The sequence below is a fragment of the Orcinus orca genome, chromosome 15 (genome assembly GCF_937001465.1).
Source record: "Orcinus orca chromosome 15, mOrcOrc1.1, whole genome shotgun sequence".
Lineage (NCBI taxonomy): Eukaryota > Metazoa > Chordata > Mammalia > Artiodactyla > Delphinidae > Orcinus > Orcinus orca.
The window spans coordinates 55,593,812-55,615,607 of NC_064573.1; the positions used below are offsets into that span (position 1 = coordinate 55,593,812).

General features: G+C 40.1%; 1 protein-coding gene and 1 long non-coding RNA gene across 7 annotated transcripts in view; one reads left to right on the plus strand and one right to left on the minus strand.

Moving 5' to 3' along the window:
- The window catches only part of DLGAP1 (DLG associated protein 1), an 833,306-nt gene that overhangs the window by 393,112 nt on the left and 418,398 nt on the right, over nucleotides 1–21,796 (minus strand). The window lies entirely within an intron of this gene.
- The window catches only part of LOC125961299 (uncharacterized), a 196,062-nt gene continuing 181,004 nt past the window's right edge, over nucleotides 6,739–21,796 (plus strand). Inside the window, exon 1 of the long non-coding RNA XR_007471839.1 lies at nucleotides 6,739–6,785. This is a non-coding gene — a long non-coding RNA (uncharacterized LOC125961299). The remainder of the gene's footprint in view (nucleotides 6,786–21,796) is intronic.

Below are 21,796 nucleotides of genomic sequence, written 5' to 3' on the forward strand. Positions count from 1 at the left end.
GGCCAAAGGGAGATTCCTGTTGTTTTTAATGCTAAAGGAATAGAATTGAAACATGGAGGGAAAAAACCCACAACTCTGTGAACACCCTGAGGCACGTATTCTCTATTTCTTTTCTGTGGCCTAAATTCAGAGCACAAAATGCTGAATGACACCAAAAAGCAGATGATCACTGTCAAATATTTTTGAGCTAGGGCATACAGTCAATATGGGAACTTCAACTAATTCTCAAATTGAAGTCTCTAGAATATTCTGGAGGACTTGAATGAAAAACTTGATCTTGTTTGTAGCATTTTGAAAAATACTAGCCAGAAGGGGTTTATGTGGAGTTCAAAACATAGTCTATGGTCTGGGTTAAAAGTAAACATTGAGGACTACATAAAGACCATGGCGTGAGATTTCTGTTACGCTGCCCAAGCATCTATCTTGGGAATAATGACTTTTGGGATTCAAGAAGAAGAGATTTGAGTATGTGGCTTTACCATTGATTGGAACAACCCATCTTCTGGACATTGGAGCAGATTCTGATCAAATTATGAAAAAATACATTAAGAGGCACCAGCATGGCATTGTAGGAGAACAACAGAGTTCATCAATTCAACATGCTTGTGTGGGGTGCAATGTTCTAAGTAACGCTCTAAGTGATCTGGGATGAAAAAGAGAAAATCCCTGCCTGCTTGGAGTTTATACTCCAGTTGCCAGATACAGGTAAATATTTAAACAAATAACTATTTAAATAATTTCAAGTAAGTGCTCAGAAGGAAATAAAAATGGGATAGAGAGTGATGGGGTGGCGGGGAACCACTGTGGCGAATGTGGTTAGGAAAGGGTTTGGAAAAGGACAGTTCCAGGCAGAGGGAACAGCAGCTGTAAAGGGGGAAAGCCCAGAGGCAGGAGAGGCCTCTTATGTTCAAGAGGGAGAAGGAAGGCCAGGGTGGCTGGGATTCCATGGGGCTGGCTGGGTAGGGTAGTGGTGGAAGATAAGGATAGGGAAGCAGCATCCTATAGTCATGGTAAGAGACTTGGATTTATTCTACTTGTGGGGGGGAAGCCTTTGGCAGGTTACAATCAGGGAACTGTTATGGTCTGAGTCACCTTGAAACAGAATCACTCCAGTTGCTTGGTGGAGCATGGACCAGTGGAGGTGAGTGGGAAGTTATGAAGCTCTTGCCATGGATTAAAGGAAGAGAGAAGGTGGTTTCAACTGTGGTTGCAGCAGGGGAGATGGTACAAAGGAGTTGCTTCAGAAAGAGTGTGGGAGCAAAAGCTGATCAAAGGGGTGTGTGGAAAGTTAGCGCAGGAAAGAAATCCAAGATGGTGCCCAAGATTTTGGCCTGAGTAACTGATATATGGGGGTGACATCTCCTGAAACGAGGAAGACTGGGGAGAAGTAGGTTCGAGGCAGGTGAGGATTCTGTTTCGGACCTCTGACATTTGAGACGCTTATTAGGTATTCAAGTGGAGACGCCAGGCTGACAGTTGAATAAATGAGTGTGAAGGCGAGAGGGAAGTCTGGGCTGGGGATGCAGACCCGGGTGACCTCAGCGTGCTGTCCACAGTCCTGGGGCTGGGTGATATCATCGAGGGACAGAGAAGGCAGTGGGGACAAGAGCTCCCCGGGGCCTTCTGACATTCCAGGGTCCAGGAGAGGATGAGAGAGCAAAAGTTTCCGCAACAAGCGGAAGGGAAACCAGGCAGCACGGGGCCTAGAGAAGACAGTGGATTGAAAAAGGACTAGTCGGCTGGTTCAAACTGCTGACCGACCAAGATGCAGAGAAGACTGACCACGGGACCTGACAAGGCATAGGTCAGTGGTGACATCATAAGAATTAAGAGACTGTGGTCCTAGTTCTGTCGGTAGCTAGGCAGAAGTTTCTGCAAATTTTCCCTAAAGTGGGGATTATGGTACTAAATATAATGCTTTGCTTACAGGGTCAAAAGAGAAAAGAATATACTTTTTGAAATTTTCTAGTTTGCAAAGATCTACACTTGTGACCTTCTGTTTATACAGAACTAAGATCATAGCCTGAAATAAATGCTATTAGTTTAGGAGCTTAGGCTATGTCAGTAACTCGGCATTTTCTTCCTTTGCCACAGAGATGTTATCAATGAGTTGATGTTTCTGTCTATGTGAGAGGGCCTCTTGGTGTCCACGGAGCAGTGTGCCAGCCACATTCGTGGAGGGCATTCAAGTAATGATGGTTTGCCTGCCTTCCTCAAAGCAGTTACTGGGTGTCACTTATGCGCCGGGCACCGCGGTAGGTACGCAGAGAACCAGCAGCGAATGAAAAAATAGACCCTGAACATAGCAGCTCTGGTAACTTTAACCACTGTTGCAGGGTTTGATTCATCCTGTTGCAGGGTTTGATTTAGAGCAGGGGTGTCCGACCAGCAGTGTCAGCAGTACCCTGGAACTTATTAGATATGCAAATTGTAGGGCCCCGGCCTAGACCTACTGAGTCAGAAACTGAATCAGCAGTCCATGTTGGAACAAGCCCTGCAGGTGATCCTGATGCAGGCTCAAGTTTGAGAACCACCGGCAAGGACGGAGGCAGTCTGTCACCCTGGAAATGCCCCCATCATCTAAGCTCCATCTGAAAATGACAGCATCTAAGGAGAAGACATCACGTACAGTCAGCCCTCCACGTCTGGGGGTTCCGCACTGACGGCTTCAACGAACTGCAGGTCAAAAGTATTCTAAAAAAAAATTCCAGAATGTTCCAGAAAGAGAAACTTGAATTTGCCACGTGCCAGCAACTATTTACATAGCACTTACGTTGTATTAGGTATTACAAGTAATCTAGAGATGATTTAAAGTACATGAGAGGATGTGTGTAGGTGCTATGCAAATACTGTGCCATTTTATATAAGGGACTTGAGCACGCATGGATTTTGGTATCCGCTGGGGTCCTGGACCCAATCCCCCACGGCTACTGAGGGACGACTATTACAGAGGTTAATGGTGGTGGTTGTCACTCTCCGTTCCGTTTCTGAAAGCCGTCCTTGGTTATTTTGGCTTAAGGCATATTTGAGTCTACTTTTGGCTTCAGACTATGTGAAGCTATTTAAAAGTTGGGGGGGGTTATTTATTTCCATTATGTAAGTAAGACTGTTGAGTGCTTCTGAGAAAATCACCCAACTGTACAGATTGGTCCCAGTATAAATGTATAGCTCTCAGCTGCACTGGGCACCAGATGCCAGGTGGAGGCCCACGTCCTCCTTGTCACTGCTGCCTCGTGTTCTACCGGTAGCTATTTGGAACATTCTTTCTGCCTACTTGTTAATCATTCCCAACAATCAATCTTACCTCTTACTCTTTATTTTCAGGTAAAATAACTTACTGGAAAATTTTCCTGACACTAGTCCCGAAAATGTACCTAACTCCATCACTTCTTTCCTCCTTTGATCATGCTTAGAGGAAGGAGCTATAAGTTCACCAGGCTCCCATCTTCGCCTCCTCTTCTATTGTATCTTAAGCCCTTCACTCTCTATCAGTATCTTTCCATCGGCATTTAATCATGGTTAAGAGGCTCTCTCATCTTAAAAGGAAAAGCTGGATCTTGTCTCAATTTCATATCACTTTCAAGCTGTTGATCTCAATCTTTTATTTTGTGCAGCAAAATTTCTAGTACGTGTCTGTCTTGTTCTCTTTCTAGTCCCATCAACCAGCCTACCATTTGTCTCAGGGCAGCCAGTTGACTAACATTGGATGAATAAAATGGCTGGATGTACACCTTAAAGAAAACTTGAAAATACATAAAGTTAACTAAAAAATGTATATAAATCATCATCTCTTTACCTAGCGAAAGCTATCATGGAAGTTTTAAATAGCAAACATCTTTATATTCCTGGTCCTCAAAAGACAAATAATTGTCTTATGCAGTTTTAGAAAGAGCACAGTAATGTGTGCAGGATGATTTAGAACCGGCAGTCAGTTACTTGTGCAAATGTTACCTAGAAAAAGCAGAGATAATTGAAATTCAAGGGAAGTACCTTTTCTTACTACTTTAAATCTTCAGACTCCATCAAATCTCTGTTGGAACAGCTAATAAGTGATACCATGGAAAGGAGCTTTTTTTTTTTTTTTTTTTTTTTTTTTTTTGCGGTATGCGGGCCTCTCACCATTGTGGCCTCTCTCGTTGCGGAGCACAGGCTCCGGACGCGCAGGCTCAGCGGCCATGGCTCACGGGCCCAGCCGCTCCGCGGCATGTGGGATCTTCCCGGACCGGGGCACGAACCCGCGTCCCCTGCATCGGCAGGCGGACTCTTAACCACTGTGCCACCAGGGAAGCCCCAGAAAGGAGCTTTTTAATTTCTCCTTCTTCCTGCCCAACTTTATGGAGAGAATAATCATAATAACAAACAACTAGTGATGATAAAACAGCTGATTTTGGGGGGAAGAGCATTGTTCCTCCAACTTCCATCTAAAAGACATCCACTGCAGCTGTTAACAGGCTGGTGAGACAAAAAGGAGAAAGAGGTAACTAATGAATGAAAAGCATTGGGAAGACAGGAGTCTATTCTGAAAGAGAAATACTACTTTTCCTAACAGTATTCAAAGAAAATGATGATTAGGGATTGTGTTGCTCTGCAAGTGTTTAGAGGAAAAATTACGAAGATTAAGGTGGCTTCTCTCTCCAGGTCGAAATACTTGAATTTACATGTACCAAACTTTAGAGTACCCTAATATTATGCAGCTCTATTAGAAATCTCGCTGATTATCAGTTGGCCAATCAACACATCCAATAATTCTTTAAATTAGTCTTTAGTCATTTCTTCTTGAAGATTAAATGGCAGAGAAGCACGAGGAGGTCTCCTATTGTGTAGTGCCCATTGGTTTTTGCAAAGTACCCTGCACATTCTGCTCCACATGTTACACCACTGACACACTCCAACTTTAGGAAAATAAGGGTGCATGCCCTCCAAAAAATCTGTATAGAAGGAAGAGAGTGGACCAGGACCCAATTTATAAAAGATACCTGAAATCAAGTAAAGATACCCTATTCACAGAAAAGGAGGACCATGGCCCAAGTACACACTTTTCAGAATTTGTCCTTAAAAAAAATTCTAACAAAGAAATCAGCACAGATGAAGCTCTTTGGGTTTTTACTTTAGCTGTGAATAGCCACAAAACTATGAAAAACTCAAAATTATCGCCCTTAATAAGAGTGCCAACTTCCTTCTGCCAACTCTTCCACGTCTGTCAGCTTGCCACTAAGGAGGCTCTATCCGAAGCTGGTGTTCATTTAATGTTTTAATGTGCCTCATCTAAAGGGCCTTTTACGTATAGATTATGTAAAGGAAGACTCTAGGATTAAATATCTTTGATAAAACTAAGATCCCATATGCCGTGCAGTGTGACGAAAAAACAACAAAAAAAAGAGGCCCTCTTGTCTGCATTAAGATGGAAGGCACATGCAGAGAAGCTAGCAGATTTGTTGTGTTAGGGTGTGGACGTTTAATCAGTGCTTAATAATAATGGTAAGTCTGATTAATGCTTGTCGTTGTAGGTAGAGCAACAGAACATAGTTTTTCAGAGCAGGATAAAGCAAACATATCACAAAAGTGAAAATGCAGAATTTAAGATGAGTTGAATTCTATTGTTCTCAAGCCATTTATCCCTCCCTTATTTCATATTAAAATTAATTTCACTAACTTATCAGAGATTTCATTTTAAATCTCATAGAGAACATATGAGATGATGTGTTTGCATTTTTCAAACCCTGGGGCTCTAGGGAAATAGGGTAACTTAAAAAAGAGATTTCATCCTAGGTTTCTTATTGCTGCATAACTTGATCCTAATGGCTCCAATAACTATAAAAAGTCCTCCAAAGAAAGAATGCCTTGGTAATGAACATACTTTGTACACAGGTATAACTGTTAAATGCTGTATTACATCATATGTCATTGCTACAAATCATAGCGAATATGTATTGCAAACATATGGGAGGTGAGGGAGAAATACTGGACTAATCAATAAAACAAGTTATGTACCTTTTAGGGAATTTGTTAAAAAGTGGAAACAAAGATGGAAATAAACATCTTGACCTGTTATGAGGCTGCAAAACACTCATAGTTTTTACTCTCAGTTAACCCTCAGTTACAAAATCTAGAACCTACAGACTGGAAGAAAATATTTGCAAACGATGTGACTGACAAGGGATGGATTTCCAAAATATACAAAGAGCTCATACAGCTCAATATCAAAAAAAAAAACCAATCAAAAAATGGGCAGATCTAATTAGACATTTCCCCAAAGAAGACATACAGATGGCCAGCAGGCACATGAAAAGATGCTCAATATTGCTAATTATTAGAGAAATGCAAATCAAAACTACAAATGGAACCAACGATATTTTATTAAGTCATATTAGAGGTATCTTAGGATTACTATTAACATTAAAGATAAGCATAAGAAATTTTTTTCTCCCAATGTAACTAAAACCCACTTTATTTTTAACATCTTTATTGGAGTATAATTGACTTACAATGGTGTGTTAGTTTCTGCTTTATAACAAAGTGAATCAGTTATACATATGTCCCCATATCTCTTCCCTCTTGCATCTCCCTCCCTCCCACCCCCTCTATCCCACCCCTCTAGGTGGTCACAAAGCACTGAGCTGATCTCCCTGTGCTACGCGGCTGCTTCCAACTAGCTATTTTACGTTTGGTAGTGTATATATGTCCATGTCTCTCTCTCACTTCATCCCAACTTACCCTTCCCCCTCCCCGTATCCTCAAGTCCATTCTCTAGTAGGTCTGCATCTTTATTCCCATCTTGCCCCTAGGTTCTTCTGACCATTTTTTTTCCTTTTTTAGATTCCATATATATGTGTTAGCATACAGTATTTGTTTTTCTCTTTCTGACTTACTTCACTCTGTATGACAGTCTCTAGGTCCATCCACCTCACTACAAATAACTCAATTTTGTTTCTTTTTATGGCTGAGTAATATTCCATTGTATATATGTGCCACACCTTCTTTATCCATTCATCTGTTGATGGACACTTAGGTTGCTTCCATGTCCTGGCTATTGTAAATAGAGCTGCAATGAACATTGTGGTACATGACTCTTTTTGAATTATGGTTTTCTCAGGGTATATGCCCAGTAGTGGGATTGCTGGGTCGTATGGTAGTTCTGTTTTTAGTTTTTTTAAGGAACCTCCATACTGTTCTCCATAGTGGCTGTATCAATTTACATTCCCACCAACAGTGCAGGAGGGTTCCCTTTTCTCCACACCCTCTCCAGCATTTATTGTTTGTAGATTTTTTGATGATGGCCATTCTGACTGGTGTGAGATGATATCTCATTGTAGTATTGATTTGCATTTCTCTAATGATTAATAATGTTGAGTATTCTTTCATGTGTTTGTTGGCAATCTGTATATCTTCTTTGGAGAAATGTCTGTTTAGGTCTTCTGCCCATTTTTGGATTGGGTTGTTTGTTTTTTTGATATAGAACTGCATGAGTTGCTTGTATGTTTTGGAGATTAATCCTTTGTCAGTTGCTTCATTTGCAAATATTTTCTCCCATTCTGAGGGTTGTCTATTCGTCTTGTTTATCGTTTCCTTTGCTGTGCAAAAGCTTTTGTTTCATTAGGTCCCATTTTTTTATTTTTGTTTTTATTTCCATTTCTCTAGGAGGTGGGTCAAAAAGGATCTTGCTGTGATGTATGTCATAGAGTGTTCTGCCTATGTTTTCCTCTAAGAGTTTGATAGTGTCTGGCCTTACATTTAGGTCTTTAATCCATTTTGAGTTTATTTTTGTGTATGCTGTTAGGGAGTGTTCTAATTTCATTCTTTTACATGTAGCTGTCCAGTTTTCCCAGCACCACTTATTGAAGAGGCTGTCTTTTCTCCACTGTATATTCTTGCCTCCTTTATCAAAGATAAGGTGACCATATGTACCTGGGTTTATCTCTGGGCTTTCTATCCTGTTCCATTGATCTATATTTCTGTTTTTGTGCCAGTACCATACTGTCTTGATTACTGTAGCTTTGTAGTATAGTCTGAAGTCAGGGAGCCTGATTGCTCCAGCTCTGTTTTTCTTTCTCAAGATTGCTTTGGCTATTCTGGGTCTTTTGTGTTTCCATACAGATTGTGAAATTTTTTGTTCTAGTTCTGTGAAAAATGCCAGTGGTAGTTTGATAGTGATTGCATTGAATCTGTAGATTGCTTTGGGTAGTAGAGTCATTTTCACAATGTTGATTCTTCCAATCCAAGAACATGATAGATCTCTCCATTTATTTGTATCATCTTTAATTTCTTTCATCAGTGTCTTATAATTTTCTGCATACAGGTCTTCTGTCTCCTTAGGTAGGTTTATTCCTAGATATTTTATTCTTTTTGTTGCAATGCTAAATGGGAGTGTTTTCTTAATTTCACTTTCAGATTTTTCATCATTAGTGTATAGGAATGCCAGAGATTTCTGTGCATTAATTTTGTATCCTGCTACTTTATCAAATTCGTTGATTAGCTCTAGTAGTTTTCCAGTAGCATCTTTAGGATCCTCTATGTATAGTATCATGTCATCTGCAAACAGTGACAGCTTTACTTCTTCTTTTCCGATTTGGATTTCTTTTATTTCTTTTTCTTCTCTGATTGCTGTAGCTAAAACTTCCAAAACTATGTTGATGGTGGTGAGAGTGGGCAACCTTGTCTTGTTCCTGATCTTAGTGGAAATGGTTTCAGTTTTTCACCATTGAGGACGATGCTGGCTGTGGGTTTGTAACCCCACTTTAATATTAAGTGAGATTCAGGAAGTGAACATAAGCCTGCTCCCTTGCTCTGAGGACCCCATAGAAGCCCTACACCCTGGGGCCTACGTGGTCTGCTTCTGGCCAGGGTTGCAGTCCAGCTGTGGTATGTTTACTTCCTGAAGCCAGGAATGCTGGAATACAGGCCTAAGGAACAATCAAGCATTGAGACAGCTGTATTAACCTTTGATTCCACAACTGCCCCCCCCAGCACCCCACATGTGTCCCAAAGAACCAGCATCCCCACCCGCCTCTTTCAGTAGCTAGAGCATAACCTTGAGGTCATGTTTCCCTACCTAGATTTCAATCGTTAGCATTGACCCAGAATAGGAACCAGACTCTGGGCCTCTACATTAATTAGGTTTGGTGCTCCAAAAGGATAACAAGAAAAAGGACAACTGATGGAAGCAAAGTCTTTTGCTGCAGGCTTGTCATGTCTAACAGTTAATTTTGAAAAATCTCAACAAATCACTGCCCAGGGAGACTTCATTTTGACAGTATTATCATCTGGCTTTTTATTCAAATTAAGAAATCAAATATTTATTGAATACCTACTATCTACAAAGCACTTTTCAAGATTCTGTAAGGGACACAGGGAATGTAATACTGGATGCAGCCTTTAAGCTGCCTATATCTAATTAGAAAAAACAACTTTCAGTAAAAGAGACTGCACAAAGCAAATAGAGAATTACCTGGTTTTTCTTGCCTGCATTACTCAGGGTTCTCCAGGGAATGGAACCAATAAGGAGTGAATTGGCTCATGTGATTGTGGGGGATGACAAGTCCCAAATCTGCAGAAGAGGCCAGGAGGCTGGAGACCCAGGGAATGTTACAGCTCAGGTTTGAAAGCAGTCTGGAAGCAGAATTCCCTCTTCCTCTGGGGACCTCCAGCTTTTATTTCTTAAGGACTTCAACTGATTAGACGAGGCCCACCCGCACCATGGAGGGTAACCTGCTCTAATGTCAACTGACTTAAATGTTAATCTCATCTAAAGAATGTGTTCACAGCATCGTTTAGGCTGGGGTTTGACCAAATACCTAGACACCATCACCTAGGCAAGTTGACATATCAAATTAACTATTACATTGCCCTTTGTAGAAAACAGTCAATAAATTTGTTTTTAATGAGGCTGTAAGATTTTTCTAGAGCCAATAACAAATAATAAGCTACCAGTTTTTTCACTCCTGGAAGCTGCAGTTCATCTCAGGAAGAGCTCTGTTACCTTGTGCCCCTTTTACTGGGGATCAAATAGCCTGGTTTGGGAATTGATCCTTCTTTTGGGAGAGGGAGTGATGGTGCAAGAGCTTATGTGGCCCTGGCTCAGGTGTCAGGAGCTATTGGCTTCCCTGGTTGGCCTGTGGCTTCCTGAGTGAGCATCGCATGGGGAACATGCTTCTGGCTTATAGCATTTCCTTCTGCCAGAGTTGTTAGCTGACCAACTCTGAGATTTGGCCAAATTGCCTGCCAATTTTTTTTTCCTCTATTTTAGGTAATTTTGTTCTTTCTGAAACCTGACAAAATGAATCTAGGCTGTAAAGTTTCAAGGAAGGCCCAGGAGTCCATAGGAGAAGACAGAAGATAATGTATTAGGATCTTTCAAGTCAGGACTTTAAAATATTTTCTGAAAAACTTTTCAGCTTCCTAAGAGGAGCTTCAGATTTCAATATCCTTCAACCAAAAAGACCTCACTATAGGAGGAGAAAAAAAGGCCAGCCTCTCCTATAATACATCAGGGGTTTGTCTCTCCCAGCACGGCCACTGAATGCTTTTCTTTTTTATGGGGCTAACTGTCCTAGGGCTTCTGCTTTCACTTAAAAGTGAGATATAAAGAACTTGCTATGAAGCAGGTAAATGACAGCAGGACACTGAATAAATTCAACGTCAAAAGGGCTACTGTAGAAAAGGGGCTTTAGGTGGTTGAACAGAGAAGAGATCAATATGAGATTCATATGGTGGGGTAGGATTTTAAAATTTATAAATAAAACATGTAAAAGCAATACAATACATACAATGGAATATGGCCTTAAAAAGAAAGGAAATCCTCTCCCATTCTACAACGTGGATGAACCTTGAGGACATTATGCTAAGTAAAATAAACTGGTCACAAAAAGACAAATATTGTCTGATTACACTTGTATGAGGTGACTCAAGTAGTCAAAGCCAGAGACAAAGTAGAATGGTCATTGCTGGGGAATGGGGAGTTAGTGTTTAATGGGTATGGAGTTTCAGTTTTGCAAAGTGAAAAAGTTCTGGAGATCCGTTACACAAGAATGTGAATGTACTCAATGTCTATGAACTGTACACTTAATGGTTAAAATGGTAAAGTTTATATTATGTATATTTTATCCCAATGAAAAAATACATTGTAGAAAATGTAGAGAATAGACAAAATGAAATAAGCATCACCCATAATTCTTACCACCCTCTCACATCACTGTTACACTTCCCTTTTGGTGTTTTCTCCTCCATGCATGTTTTTATATATTATTTATTTTCTTCATGGTACTGTGAGGTCTTTAAATCTTTTAAAGCTAGACCTATAGTATCAGAAAATTGTTCATTTCATTTAATTGAAGGATAACTGACAACATGCCATTAGTTTCAGGTGTTCAACACAGTGATTCAACATTTGTATACATTGTGAAATGATCACCACAATAAGTTTGGTTACTATCTGTTACCAAGTTACAAAACATTTTTTTTCTTGTAATGAGAGCAACTTTCAAATTTGCAGTAAAGTATTATCATTGACCCTAGTCATCATGCTGTATGTTACATCCACATGACTTACTTATTTTATAACTGGAAGGTTGTTGCTTTTATTTCCCTTCACCCATTTTGTCCATTGGCAAACTCCCTTCCCCTCTGGCAACCACCATTCTCTTCTCTGTAGCTGTGAGTTTTGTTTTGTTTGTTTGTTTTGTCTTTTAGATTCCACTACACACATAAATGAAACCATATGGTATTTGTCTTTCTCTGTCTGACTTACTTCACTTAGTATGATACCCTCAGGGTCCATCTATGTTGTTGCAAAGGCAAAATTTCATTCCTTTTTTATTGCTGAGTAGTATTCCATTGGGTTTATATACCATACTTTCTTTATCCATTCATCCATCAGTGGACACATAGGTTGTTTCTATACCTTGGCTACTGTAAATAATGCTGCAATGAATACAGGGTGCATGTATCTTTTTGAATTAGTGTTTTTATTTTCTTTGGATAAATACCCAGAAATAGAATTGCTGGATCATAAGGTAGTTCCATTTTTTAATTTTTTTAGGACCTTCCATATAATTTTCTATAGTGGCTGCACCAATTTACATTCCCACCAGCAGTGTCTAGGGTTCTCTTTACCCCATATCCCTGCCAACACTTGTGACTTCTAGTCCTTTTGATAGCCATTCTGACAGGTATGATGTAATATCTCACTGTGATTTGTATTTGTATTTCCCTTATGATTAGTGATGTTGAACATCTTTTCATGTGCCTGTTGGCCATCTGTATGTCTCTGGAAAAATATTCAGATCCTCTGCCAATTTTTAAATCAAATTATTATTTTTTTGTTATTAAGCTATACAAATTCTTTATATATTATGGATATTAACCCCTTATTAGATATGTGATTTGCAAATTTCTTCTCCCATTCGGTAGGTTGCCTTTTTATTTTTGTTGATATTTTCCTTTGCTGTGCAGAAGCCTTTTAGTTTGATGAAGTCTCATTAGTGTATTTTTGTTTTTGTTGCTTTTCTCACCTTTGAGGTCAGATAAAAACATATTGCCAAGTGTGATGTCAAGGAGCTTACTGCCTACATTTTCTTCTAGGAGTTTTAGAGTTTCTAGTCTTACAGTCAAGTCTTTAATGCATTTTGAGTTAACTTTTGTGTATTGGGTAAGAGAGTGGTCCAGTTTCATTCTTTTAAATGTAGCCGTCCAGTTTTGTCAGCATGGCTTATTGAAGAGACTGTTTTTTCCCATTGTATATCTTGCTTCCTGTGTCATAAATTAATTGGTCATATATGTGTGGGCTTATTTCTGGGCTCTCTATTCTGTTCCACTGATCTATGTATCTGTTTTTATGCCAATACCATACTGTTTGGATTACTGTAGCTTTGTAATATAGTTTGAAAACTGGGAGCATGATGTGTCCAGCTTTGTTCTTGCACCTCAAGACTGCTTTGGCTACTTGGGATCTTTGGTGCTTCCATACAAATTTTAGAATCATTTGTTCTATTTCTTTGAAAAATGCCATTGGAATTTTGATGGAAATTGCTTTGAATCTGTAGACTGCTTGAAGTAATATGGACATTTTTACAATATTAAGTCTTCCAATCCATGAGGATGGTCTATCTTTCCATTTATTTGTCTTCAATTTCTTTCATCAGTGTCTTATAATTTTCAGAGTACAGGTCTTTCACCTCAGTTAAATTTATTCCTAGGTATCTCATTCTTTTTAATGCATTGTAAATGGAGTGCTTTCTTAACTTCTCTTTATGATAGTTCATTGTTAGTGTATAAATGTTGCAAATGGCAGGATTTCCTTCTTTTGTATGGCTGAATGATATTCCATTGTGTGTGTGTGTGTGTGTATATATATATCACATTTTCTTTATCCGTTCATCTCTCAGTGTGCACTTAGGTTGCTTCCATGTCTTGGCTATTGTAAATAATGCTTCAGTGAACATAGGGATACAGATATAGTTTTGACATAGTGATTTTGTTTGCTTTGGATAAATACTCAGAAGTTGAATTGCTGGATTATATGGTATTTCTACTTGTAATTGTTTGAGGAACCTCCATACTATTTTTAATAATGGCTACACCAATTTTCATTCCCACCAAAAGTGCACAGGGGTTCCCTTTCTCCACATCCTCCCTAGCACTTACAATTTTTTGTCTTTTTGATAGTAGCTATTTTAACAGGTGTGAGGTGATGTCTCATTGTGGTTTTGATTTGTACGTTCCTGATGATTACCGCTGTTGAGCACCTTTCATGTGCCTGTTGGCCATCTGTGTCTTTTTTGGAAAACTGTCTATTCAGATCTTTTTCCCATTTTTTAATTGGATTGTTCGCTTTTTTTTTGCTATTGAGTATTAAGAGTTATTTTTATATTTTTTATATTAACTTCTTACCAAATATATGCAAACATTTTCTCCCTTTCCATAGGTTGTCTTTTCATTTTGTTGAAGGTTTCTTTTGCTGCACAGAAGCTATTTATTTTTTTGCAGTTCCACTGGTTTATTTTTTGCTTTTGTTGCCTTTGCTTTTGGTGTCAAATCCAAAATATCATTGCCAAGACTGATGTCTAAGAGCTTACCTCTTATATATTTTTTCTGGTTTTATCGTTTTGGGTTTCAGGTTTTATGGTTCAAGTCCATTTTGATGATTTTGAGTACCATGTAAGATAGTGGTCCAGTTTTGTTCTTTTGCATGTTGCTGTCCAGTTTTCCCAACACCATTTATTGAAGAAGCTATATTGTTTTCTTAGGATAATTTCTTTTAATGGAATCATTGAGTCAAATGCATGAGTCTATTCTTAGCTTTTAATGTTTGATTAAAATTGCTTTTCCAGAGATCTGTATTAAATAATAATGCTATCAGCAACACATAAAAAGCGCTATTATCATCATGACCTAATCTCTGATGAAATATTAAAATATGTTAATTTAATAGAAAAAACCTTGCCTCCTAGTTTGTTTTTATATAGATTCCTATTTTTAAACGATTCTCAAATAACAAATGCACTGGAAACAGCAGAACTTCAAAATACAAGAAAATTAAAAATTAGAAATGCCCGCCTACAAAAGGTCCATATTTCTGGACAGGCAGAATGCAGAGTATTTGTCCCTAAGGGGGTAAATGTAATTTATTTATTAAATCAGAACACCTTTTAAAAAGAGTTGGATCGTAGTTATATTCGGAGAATGCTTGGTTTTCCTCCCCACTTTCTCCTCTGTCACCTTTTGTGATATGACTCAAAGCCAGCAAGGAGGTAGAAACGCTAGCATAACTCAGACATGGCTGAGACGACAGCCTACGGCAGAGTCATATACAACAGGAGGCAGGGCTTTGGACTGGGGGTGTTAAAAGGTAACGAAAGGATTTAGGGACCATAGGGGAAGGAAAGGAAGGAAGCGTTCCTGGGAACGTTCTGTGCTCATTGCAGAGTGGTGGCTCGTCCTGCTCCAGAAGGTCCAGTAGCTAAGGGCAGGGGCCTCAAAAGAGCTTAGAGAAGAGCTGGCCAGGGAAGGGAAGGTCACCCCAAATCTCCAGTGCCCTTCAGTTCTGTATGGCTTGGAATAAAATGCTTGAAATTAAAATAGAGAGCTGGGGCTTCCCTGGTGGCGCAGTGGTTGAGAGTCCGCCTGCTGATGCAGGGGACGCGGGTTTGTGCCCCGGTCCGGGAGGATCCCGTGTGCCGCGGAGCGGCTGGGCCCGTGAGCCATGGCCGCTGAGTCTGCGCGTCTGGAGCCTGTGCTCCGCAACAGGAGAGGCCATGACAGTGAGAGGCCTGCGTACTGCAAAAAAAAAAAAAAAAAAAAAAAAGAGAGCTGATTGAATATTGTCTGGTTGTCCCATGATGGACTGGACTGGGTTATAGACAATTTGTGGGGTACTGAACCACATAGATATGTAGGGTATAGTGTCGGGTTATATTCTGTAGGACTTTCCTTGATCATTTTAATCCAACGATTCTTGCCTCTGATCTCTTAAAACACATACTTTTCGTTGCTGGTACCATATGACAACTCTTTTGCAATTACCTTGACAGTTGTTTATTGTTAGTATGTTGTTGGCTACCGTTTAACTTTTCATGATGGGTATTATGATATAGGAACTACTTAGGCTTTTAGAGCAAGACAGACCTGTGACATAGGGCTGGCAACTTACCTCCTCTGAACGTCAATGGGTCAGGCACGTCTCGGGGATGTGATGAGGTTTTGATGAGATAGTCTAAAGTAGTTCTTACTCCCTATGTGCCTGACACACAGTTGGCCCTTCAGGCATGTATTGCATTTATATCCCTCTTGTCCCTCATCATTATGCCTTTCCTTCCCAGCTGGTTGGAAAGCAGCCAATTTTGTACTTTTCAGTATTTTCTACAGCAGTCTAGCACAGTGCCTTACAGAGTTTAGGTGATTAATAGTTACTTATTAATTTGGGTTGAGAATATGATGGAAAAGTAAAGGCTAAAATAAGAAGCCTCAATTGCTTGTATTTTAAGAGATTTGTTAGAATTTTTTTCCTAAAGGTAGTTTTCTACAATTCTTAAACTTTGATATGATAACTTTGAAGAGTAAAATAGAATCACTCATGTTCGTATCGAAAGAGTTACGATCACCCATCAGAAACAGGTTCCTATAAAATTTACTTACAGAAAACATTAGAGAAATCAAAGGAATACAGATATATATTTGTCTTTTAAGAAGGAAACCCTGCTCTATGTGACACCATGGATGAACCTGGAGAACATGTTAAATAAAATAAACCAGTTACAGAAGAAGAAATATGGCATGGTTCTACTTATATGAGGTCTCTAAAATAGTCAAACTCGCAGAAACAGAGAGTAGAGTGGTGGTTGCCAGGGGCCGGGGTGCAGGGAAAATGGGGAGTTTCTGTTCAAGGGGTACAAAGTTTCAATTATGCTAGATGATTAAGTTCAAGAGATCTGCTGTATAACATTAGATCTGTAGTTAACAGTATTGTGCAGTTAAAAATGTGTTAAGTGTAGGTCTCATGTTAATTGTTCTTACCCACAAAAAAAGAAAAGAATATTGGTTACTTGGATTTATTTTTGCCTTATTTGAGATTTCAGAGCAAAGTTATGAGCGTATCTGTCTCTTACTCGTTAATCTCATATGTGCCAGAGTTTAGGGGGTATTCGGCAGGAAAAGGCAAAAGCTACCTTGAGTTAATGATCTCACTGGCTGCCATTTCTTGAGTTAACTTTATACCAGGTACTCATTTAATCTCACAGCAGTCCCAGAAGGACAGGGACACCTGTATGTTCGAACAGGACCCTAAACGGAATATTCCCAAAATAAAACCCATTTTCCTGACGCACTCAGCACCGTATCAATCTCTGCTGTTAGATGAGGCAGCTCAGACCGACAAAGGATGTGTCACTTGCCAAGTTCCCACTAGCTGGTTACGGGGGGTTGAAAATATACGTTCCACTAAGTCAGGTGCAAAGTGAGCTGTCTCTGGAGTACTAGAGTTTACCTGAGACATATTTAGGTTTAAAAAAATGCTTTGGGTCCTCTACTGAAAGTAAATACCAGAATAAACCCGTAGAAGAACATAAACTGAGTAAAGAATGATTGACACCACAACGTGAGATTATGGTGTTTCTCACACCCCACCCTCCTGCCGAGAACAAAAATATAAATTTTATACAGTCTTCCATTGTGAGTGAAGCATTTGCGAAACTTATCAGGATGGGGAAATAAATCACTAGCTTGCTCTAAAGTCTGTGTTATTTTCTGAAGAGAGATCAGTATGTTCAGGAAGGTTACAGCTGGGCAGGTTTCCAGCAAACAGCCCCTAGAATGACAGCAGGTAACACTGAAATGCTACTACTGGAGCCTGGAACTTGGACTTGAGGGGGAGAGATGAAAAGACAGGTAATTTGGAATTCTAAATGGAAAGAAAGGCACAAACAGCCCTATTTGGTCAGAAATAATGGAAAGAAGAGAAGTGACGTCTCCTGTGAACAGAAGAAAATAAGCACCCTTACCGAGTGGGAAAGCTTGGAAAACTTCTCCAGTTGGTAGTCTTTTGAAAGAACAAAAATCAGAAAATCATAAGACAAAACGGTGCTGTGTGTCAACCATCTTCCTTGTGATTTTCACCTTGCTTTTTTGATGCATTTATTGATATAAAAAAATCAATGCCACCTAGACGTCCTTTATGCTTCTTAACTAACTGGGTTTATTTAGGTCTTTTTTTGACTCTCTAGGCACCATGCCCTCAGGTGTGCAGAACTGAAAAGATGCGGCATTGAAAATTCACTTTGCAATGTTACTGTGTAGTGGGAGATGTTTGGGCAAGATCTCAGAGAATGCCAGTTCTGGTACCACCTAACATACAAACAAAAAGAGGAGTCTGTAATTCCCGGACCCTTTGTGTCTGTGGAAGCTTTAATGCTCATCCTCCTCCCCATTTACGAGTTTCCTTATCTTCTGTTATGGGCTGAATTGTGTCCCTTCAAATTTCATACGTGGAAGTCCTAAGCCCCCAGGTATTGCAGACTATGACTGTATTTGGAAACAGGGCCTTTAAATACATTATGAAGTTTAAACTAAGGTCCTATGGGTGAGACCTAATCCAATATGACTGGGGCCCTTATAAGAAGAGGAGATTAGGACATAGACATGTACAGAGGGGTGAGGACACCCCATGTGAGGACACAGGGAGAAGATAGCCATCTGCAGGCCAAGGAGAGAGGCCCCAGGAGAAACTGACACCTCGATCCTGAACTTCCAGCCTCCAAAACTGTGGGAAAAATTTATGTCATTTAAACCACCCAAACTAATATGCCTTCTAAGTGCAGGTAAGTATCACCCCCACCCCCCCACCAATCAGGATGCTTTTTTCTCAACATTCCCTGAGATCTCATCAGTCAGTCACCCGAGTGTCACCTGGACCTGACTGTTCAAATAGAAATCGCAGGTCTCCACTTAGCTCCTGGCTGCAGTTCCCTGTATTTTAGATGCGGGCGAGATTTGTTTCTTGTGTCCATCGCTAGCGTGAGCTCGGCCAGCACTCTAAGCTCAGTGCTGTGTCTAAAAGAACTTCTTGGCCGACGAGACAGGTCAACTCTTACCACTTTCATCCGGTCACCCCGGCTTCAGACTCTAGAGCCATCGTTAGTTTTTTTCTCTGGTTGCTTCTCACAGTTGAGTGGTCGTCACCTTCCTTTGCTGTGGCTTCCTTTTCCTTTCTTTGGCATTCTCTCTGTGTGGTAGGTCCTGTCTCATTTTCCCTAGGCCAGTCTACAGCAAACTCCTACCCAGATTCCCGCTGCCAGCCTTGCGCACGCTGACCTCGGCCCAGAGTGATCTTCCTGCTACTAATCCACTTTGGCCTTTGAGCCTTTCCTCCAGCCCAGTAGCCCCGGATTCCTGCCCATTCTTTCCCACGTGTGTCCTTCATTCTAATCAAACGGGTTTATGTACTGATTGGAGTGTGGCTGTCCAGGCAGTGAGTTGTGACTGTCCTGTGTCTGCCTCACTGTTTTTGTTCAAGCCATTTCCCTGCTGGGAAATTCCTTCCATTTACTGAATCTTACCCATTCTTCAGAGGCAATTTCAGATCTAATTCCTGCGTGAACCCTCATTCAAAGACACCAGCTGGATGAACCACCTCCTTGAGTTTCTGTAACATATCCAGTTTCCCTGTCTTGATTAGCAAGTACCTCTGAGCCCAATGTGATGAGCATCCCGGCAGCAACCTCTTAGGCCACTGTCACACACCCCTCTGTCTCCTCTCAATGGGGTTTATGCTATTTCTCTTAGTCCAATTTTAAACTCTCTTTGGAATACATGCTTTTCTGACAGGCCTCAAATGCACAAGGCCTGGATCATAGTAAGGTTTCAATAGATAGCAACTGTTAATTATAAGCTATTAATAATTATATAGTAATTATAACAATAGATTGTAATAGATTCCATATTAAGACAATAATATAATTGATATATAACACAATATAATTATATAATATACAATTATATATAACTAGCATGTAATATATACTTATTATAAGCAGATGAGAAGTTATGCCAATTATAGCCCATGACACTCACGTTGTCATTAAAAAGATCACTTTTCATTATTAGTTATGTTTTTGGGGTATATAACTTTCTTATCATACTTTACTCCTTAAAGGCTGGGGCTTTTGTCTTATGCTTTTCTTTTTTCACAGAACAATGCTTGCCATAAAATAAGTCATCGGTAGCTGTTCTCTGTTCGCTGGAAATAAATCTAGCACCTCTTAAGAAGACTCGCATGTTTTCACAGATAAACTGATGCATCTGGAGGAAGAGCTTACAGTTCTTACCGTATGAACAGTATACTTTGTTCGTAATTGCAGAAACATCTGCTTTTGGGGTCTTAGGGAGCTTTTTTTTTTTCCTTTACATTTTTACAAGCTTGAAAAATAGTTGTGCTCCATAAATATCCCAGGATGAGTCATTCACTTAACCAAACAGCTGCTGACTCATCAGCCAAAATGCTCTTCCCTTGAAGTCATACACGTAAACGAATTTGCTCTCGTGCCTCCCTCCGTCCCCCAGGAGCCAGAAAAGTGATGCGGAGATATTCTTCTGGAATATGAGAGAGGGCCAGACCTGTTTTTGACATAGGGGGGTCTAGTCTAAACTTCATGAAGTCGCGGGAATCCATCCGAGTTCAAGTTAAGAAGCTGTCTGTACCCACTTTGCTGGTTTCTCACGCACACAGTCTCCCATTTCCATCTCTCCCCGCACACGTCTCTCCCTGCATCAGCCTTCCGTTCAATGCAGCATACCAGTCCTCCCATCTGGGGCACCAGGCTGGTCTTTGTTCTTTTTTTCCTGCTGTCACTATCACCTGCCTATCATGCAGGTAACGTTTTGTGTCAAGAACCACTGGCAACAGTCATTTATCTCAATAAGTACAAGGGAACGACAAGTATCTTTGCAAATTCTTTGTTAAGATGGCTCCACTTCTGCAGTTAGTAGTTCTCAGCTATTTGGACTGTTCAACTTATTCTGAATGATAAATACAAAGCAATCACTTGCAACTTCTATCCCAGACAACTACTGTCAACTTTCTGCAATGACCTGGCTTTAAGAATTTTAACTTCACAATAGTTCTTTATCACAGACAAATTCATTTATGGCAATGGATATTTGGTCCACATTACTCTCTCCCGTGTAAGAGAGGTGATTTATACTGTTACTTTCTTTAAGAATGGTGAACATCGTCAGTAGTTCCTTCTTTCGGAAGACAATATGCCTAAATGTTTTGGAAAAGGCCAGGGGAGAGCAAAACTTTAATGTCTAGAGAGACCAAATGATAGGAAATAGATACCGTTCTCTGGAGTTTCCATCTGTAGAATAGCTATTCGCAACGGGATTCCAATCTGACGTGGATATTTTTCTAGCAGAGGACATCTCAAACACCCAGAGCTGACATTTAGCTAGTGTGCATTCAGTATGACTATACATTGTTGAAATCACCAGTTCTTTTTTTTTTTTTTTTTTTTTTTTGCGGTACACGGGCCTCTCACTGTTGTGGCCTCTCCCGTTGCGGAGCACAGGCTCCGGACACGCAGGCTCAGCGGCCATGGCTCACGGACCTAGCCGCTCCACGGCATGTGGGATCCTCCGGACCAGAGCACGAACCCGCGTCCCCTGCATCGGCTGGCGGACTCCCAACCACTGCACCACCAGGGAAGACCTCCTTTTTTAAAAATTTTTTAATAGATTAAAAAAAAATTATTGTATGGTTGATTTACAATGTTGTGTTACTTTCTACTGTAAAGCAAAGGACTCAGTTATACATATATATTCTTTTCCATTATGATTTGTCACAGAATATTGAATATAGTTCCCTGTGCTATACAGTAGGACCTTGTTGTTTATCCATCCTATGTACAATAGTGTGCCTCTGCTAATCCCAAACTCCCATTCCTTCTCTCTCCTACCCTGTTGGCAACCACAAACAAGTCTGTTCTCTGTATCTATGAGTCTGTTTTTGTTTCATAGATATGTTGATTTGTATCGTATTTTAGATTCCACATACAAGTGATATCATATGGTATTTGTCTTTCTCTTTTTGACTTAGTATGATAATCTTTAGGTCCATCCATGTTGCTGCAAATGGCATTATTTTGTTCTTTTTTATGGCTGAGTAATATTCCATTGTGTGTGCGTGTGTCTGTACACACGATACATCTCTATCCATTCATCTGTCGATGGACATTTAGGTTGTTTCCATGTCTTGGCTATTGTGAATAGTGCTGCTATGAGCATAGGGGTGCATCCATCTTTTTAAATTATA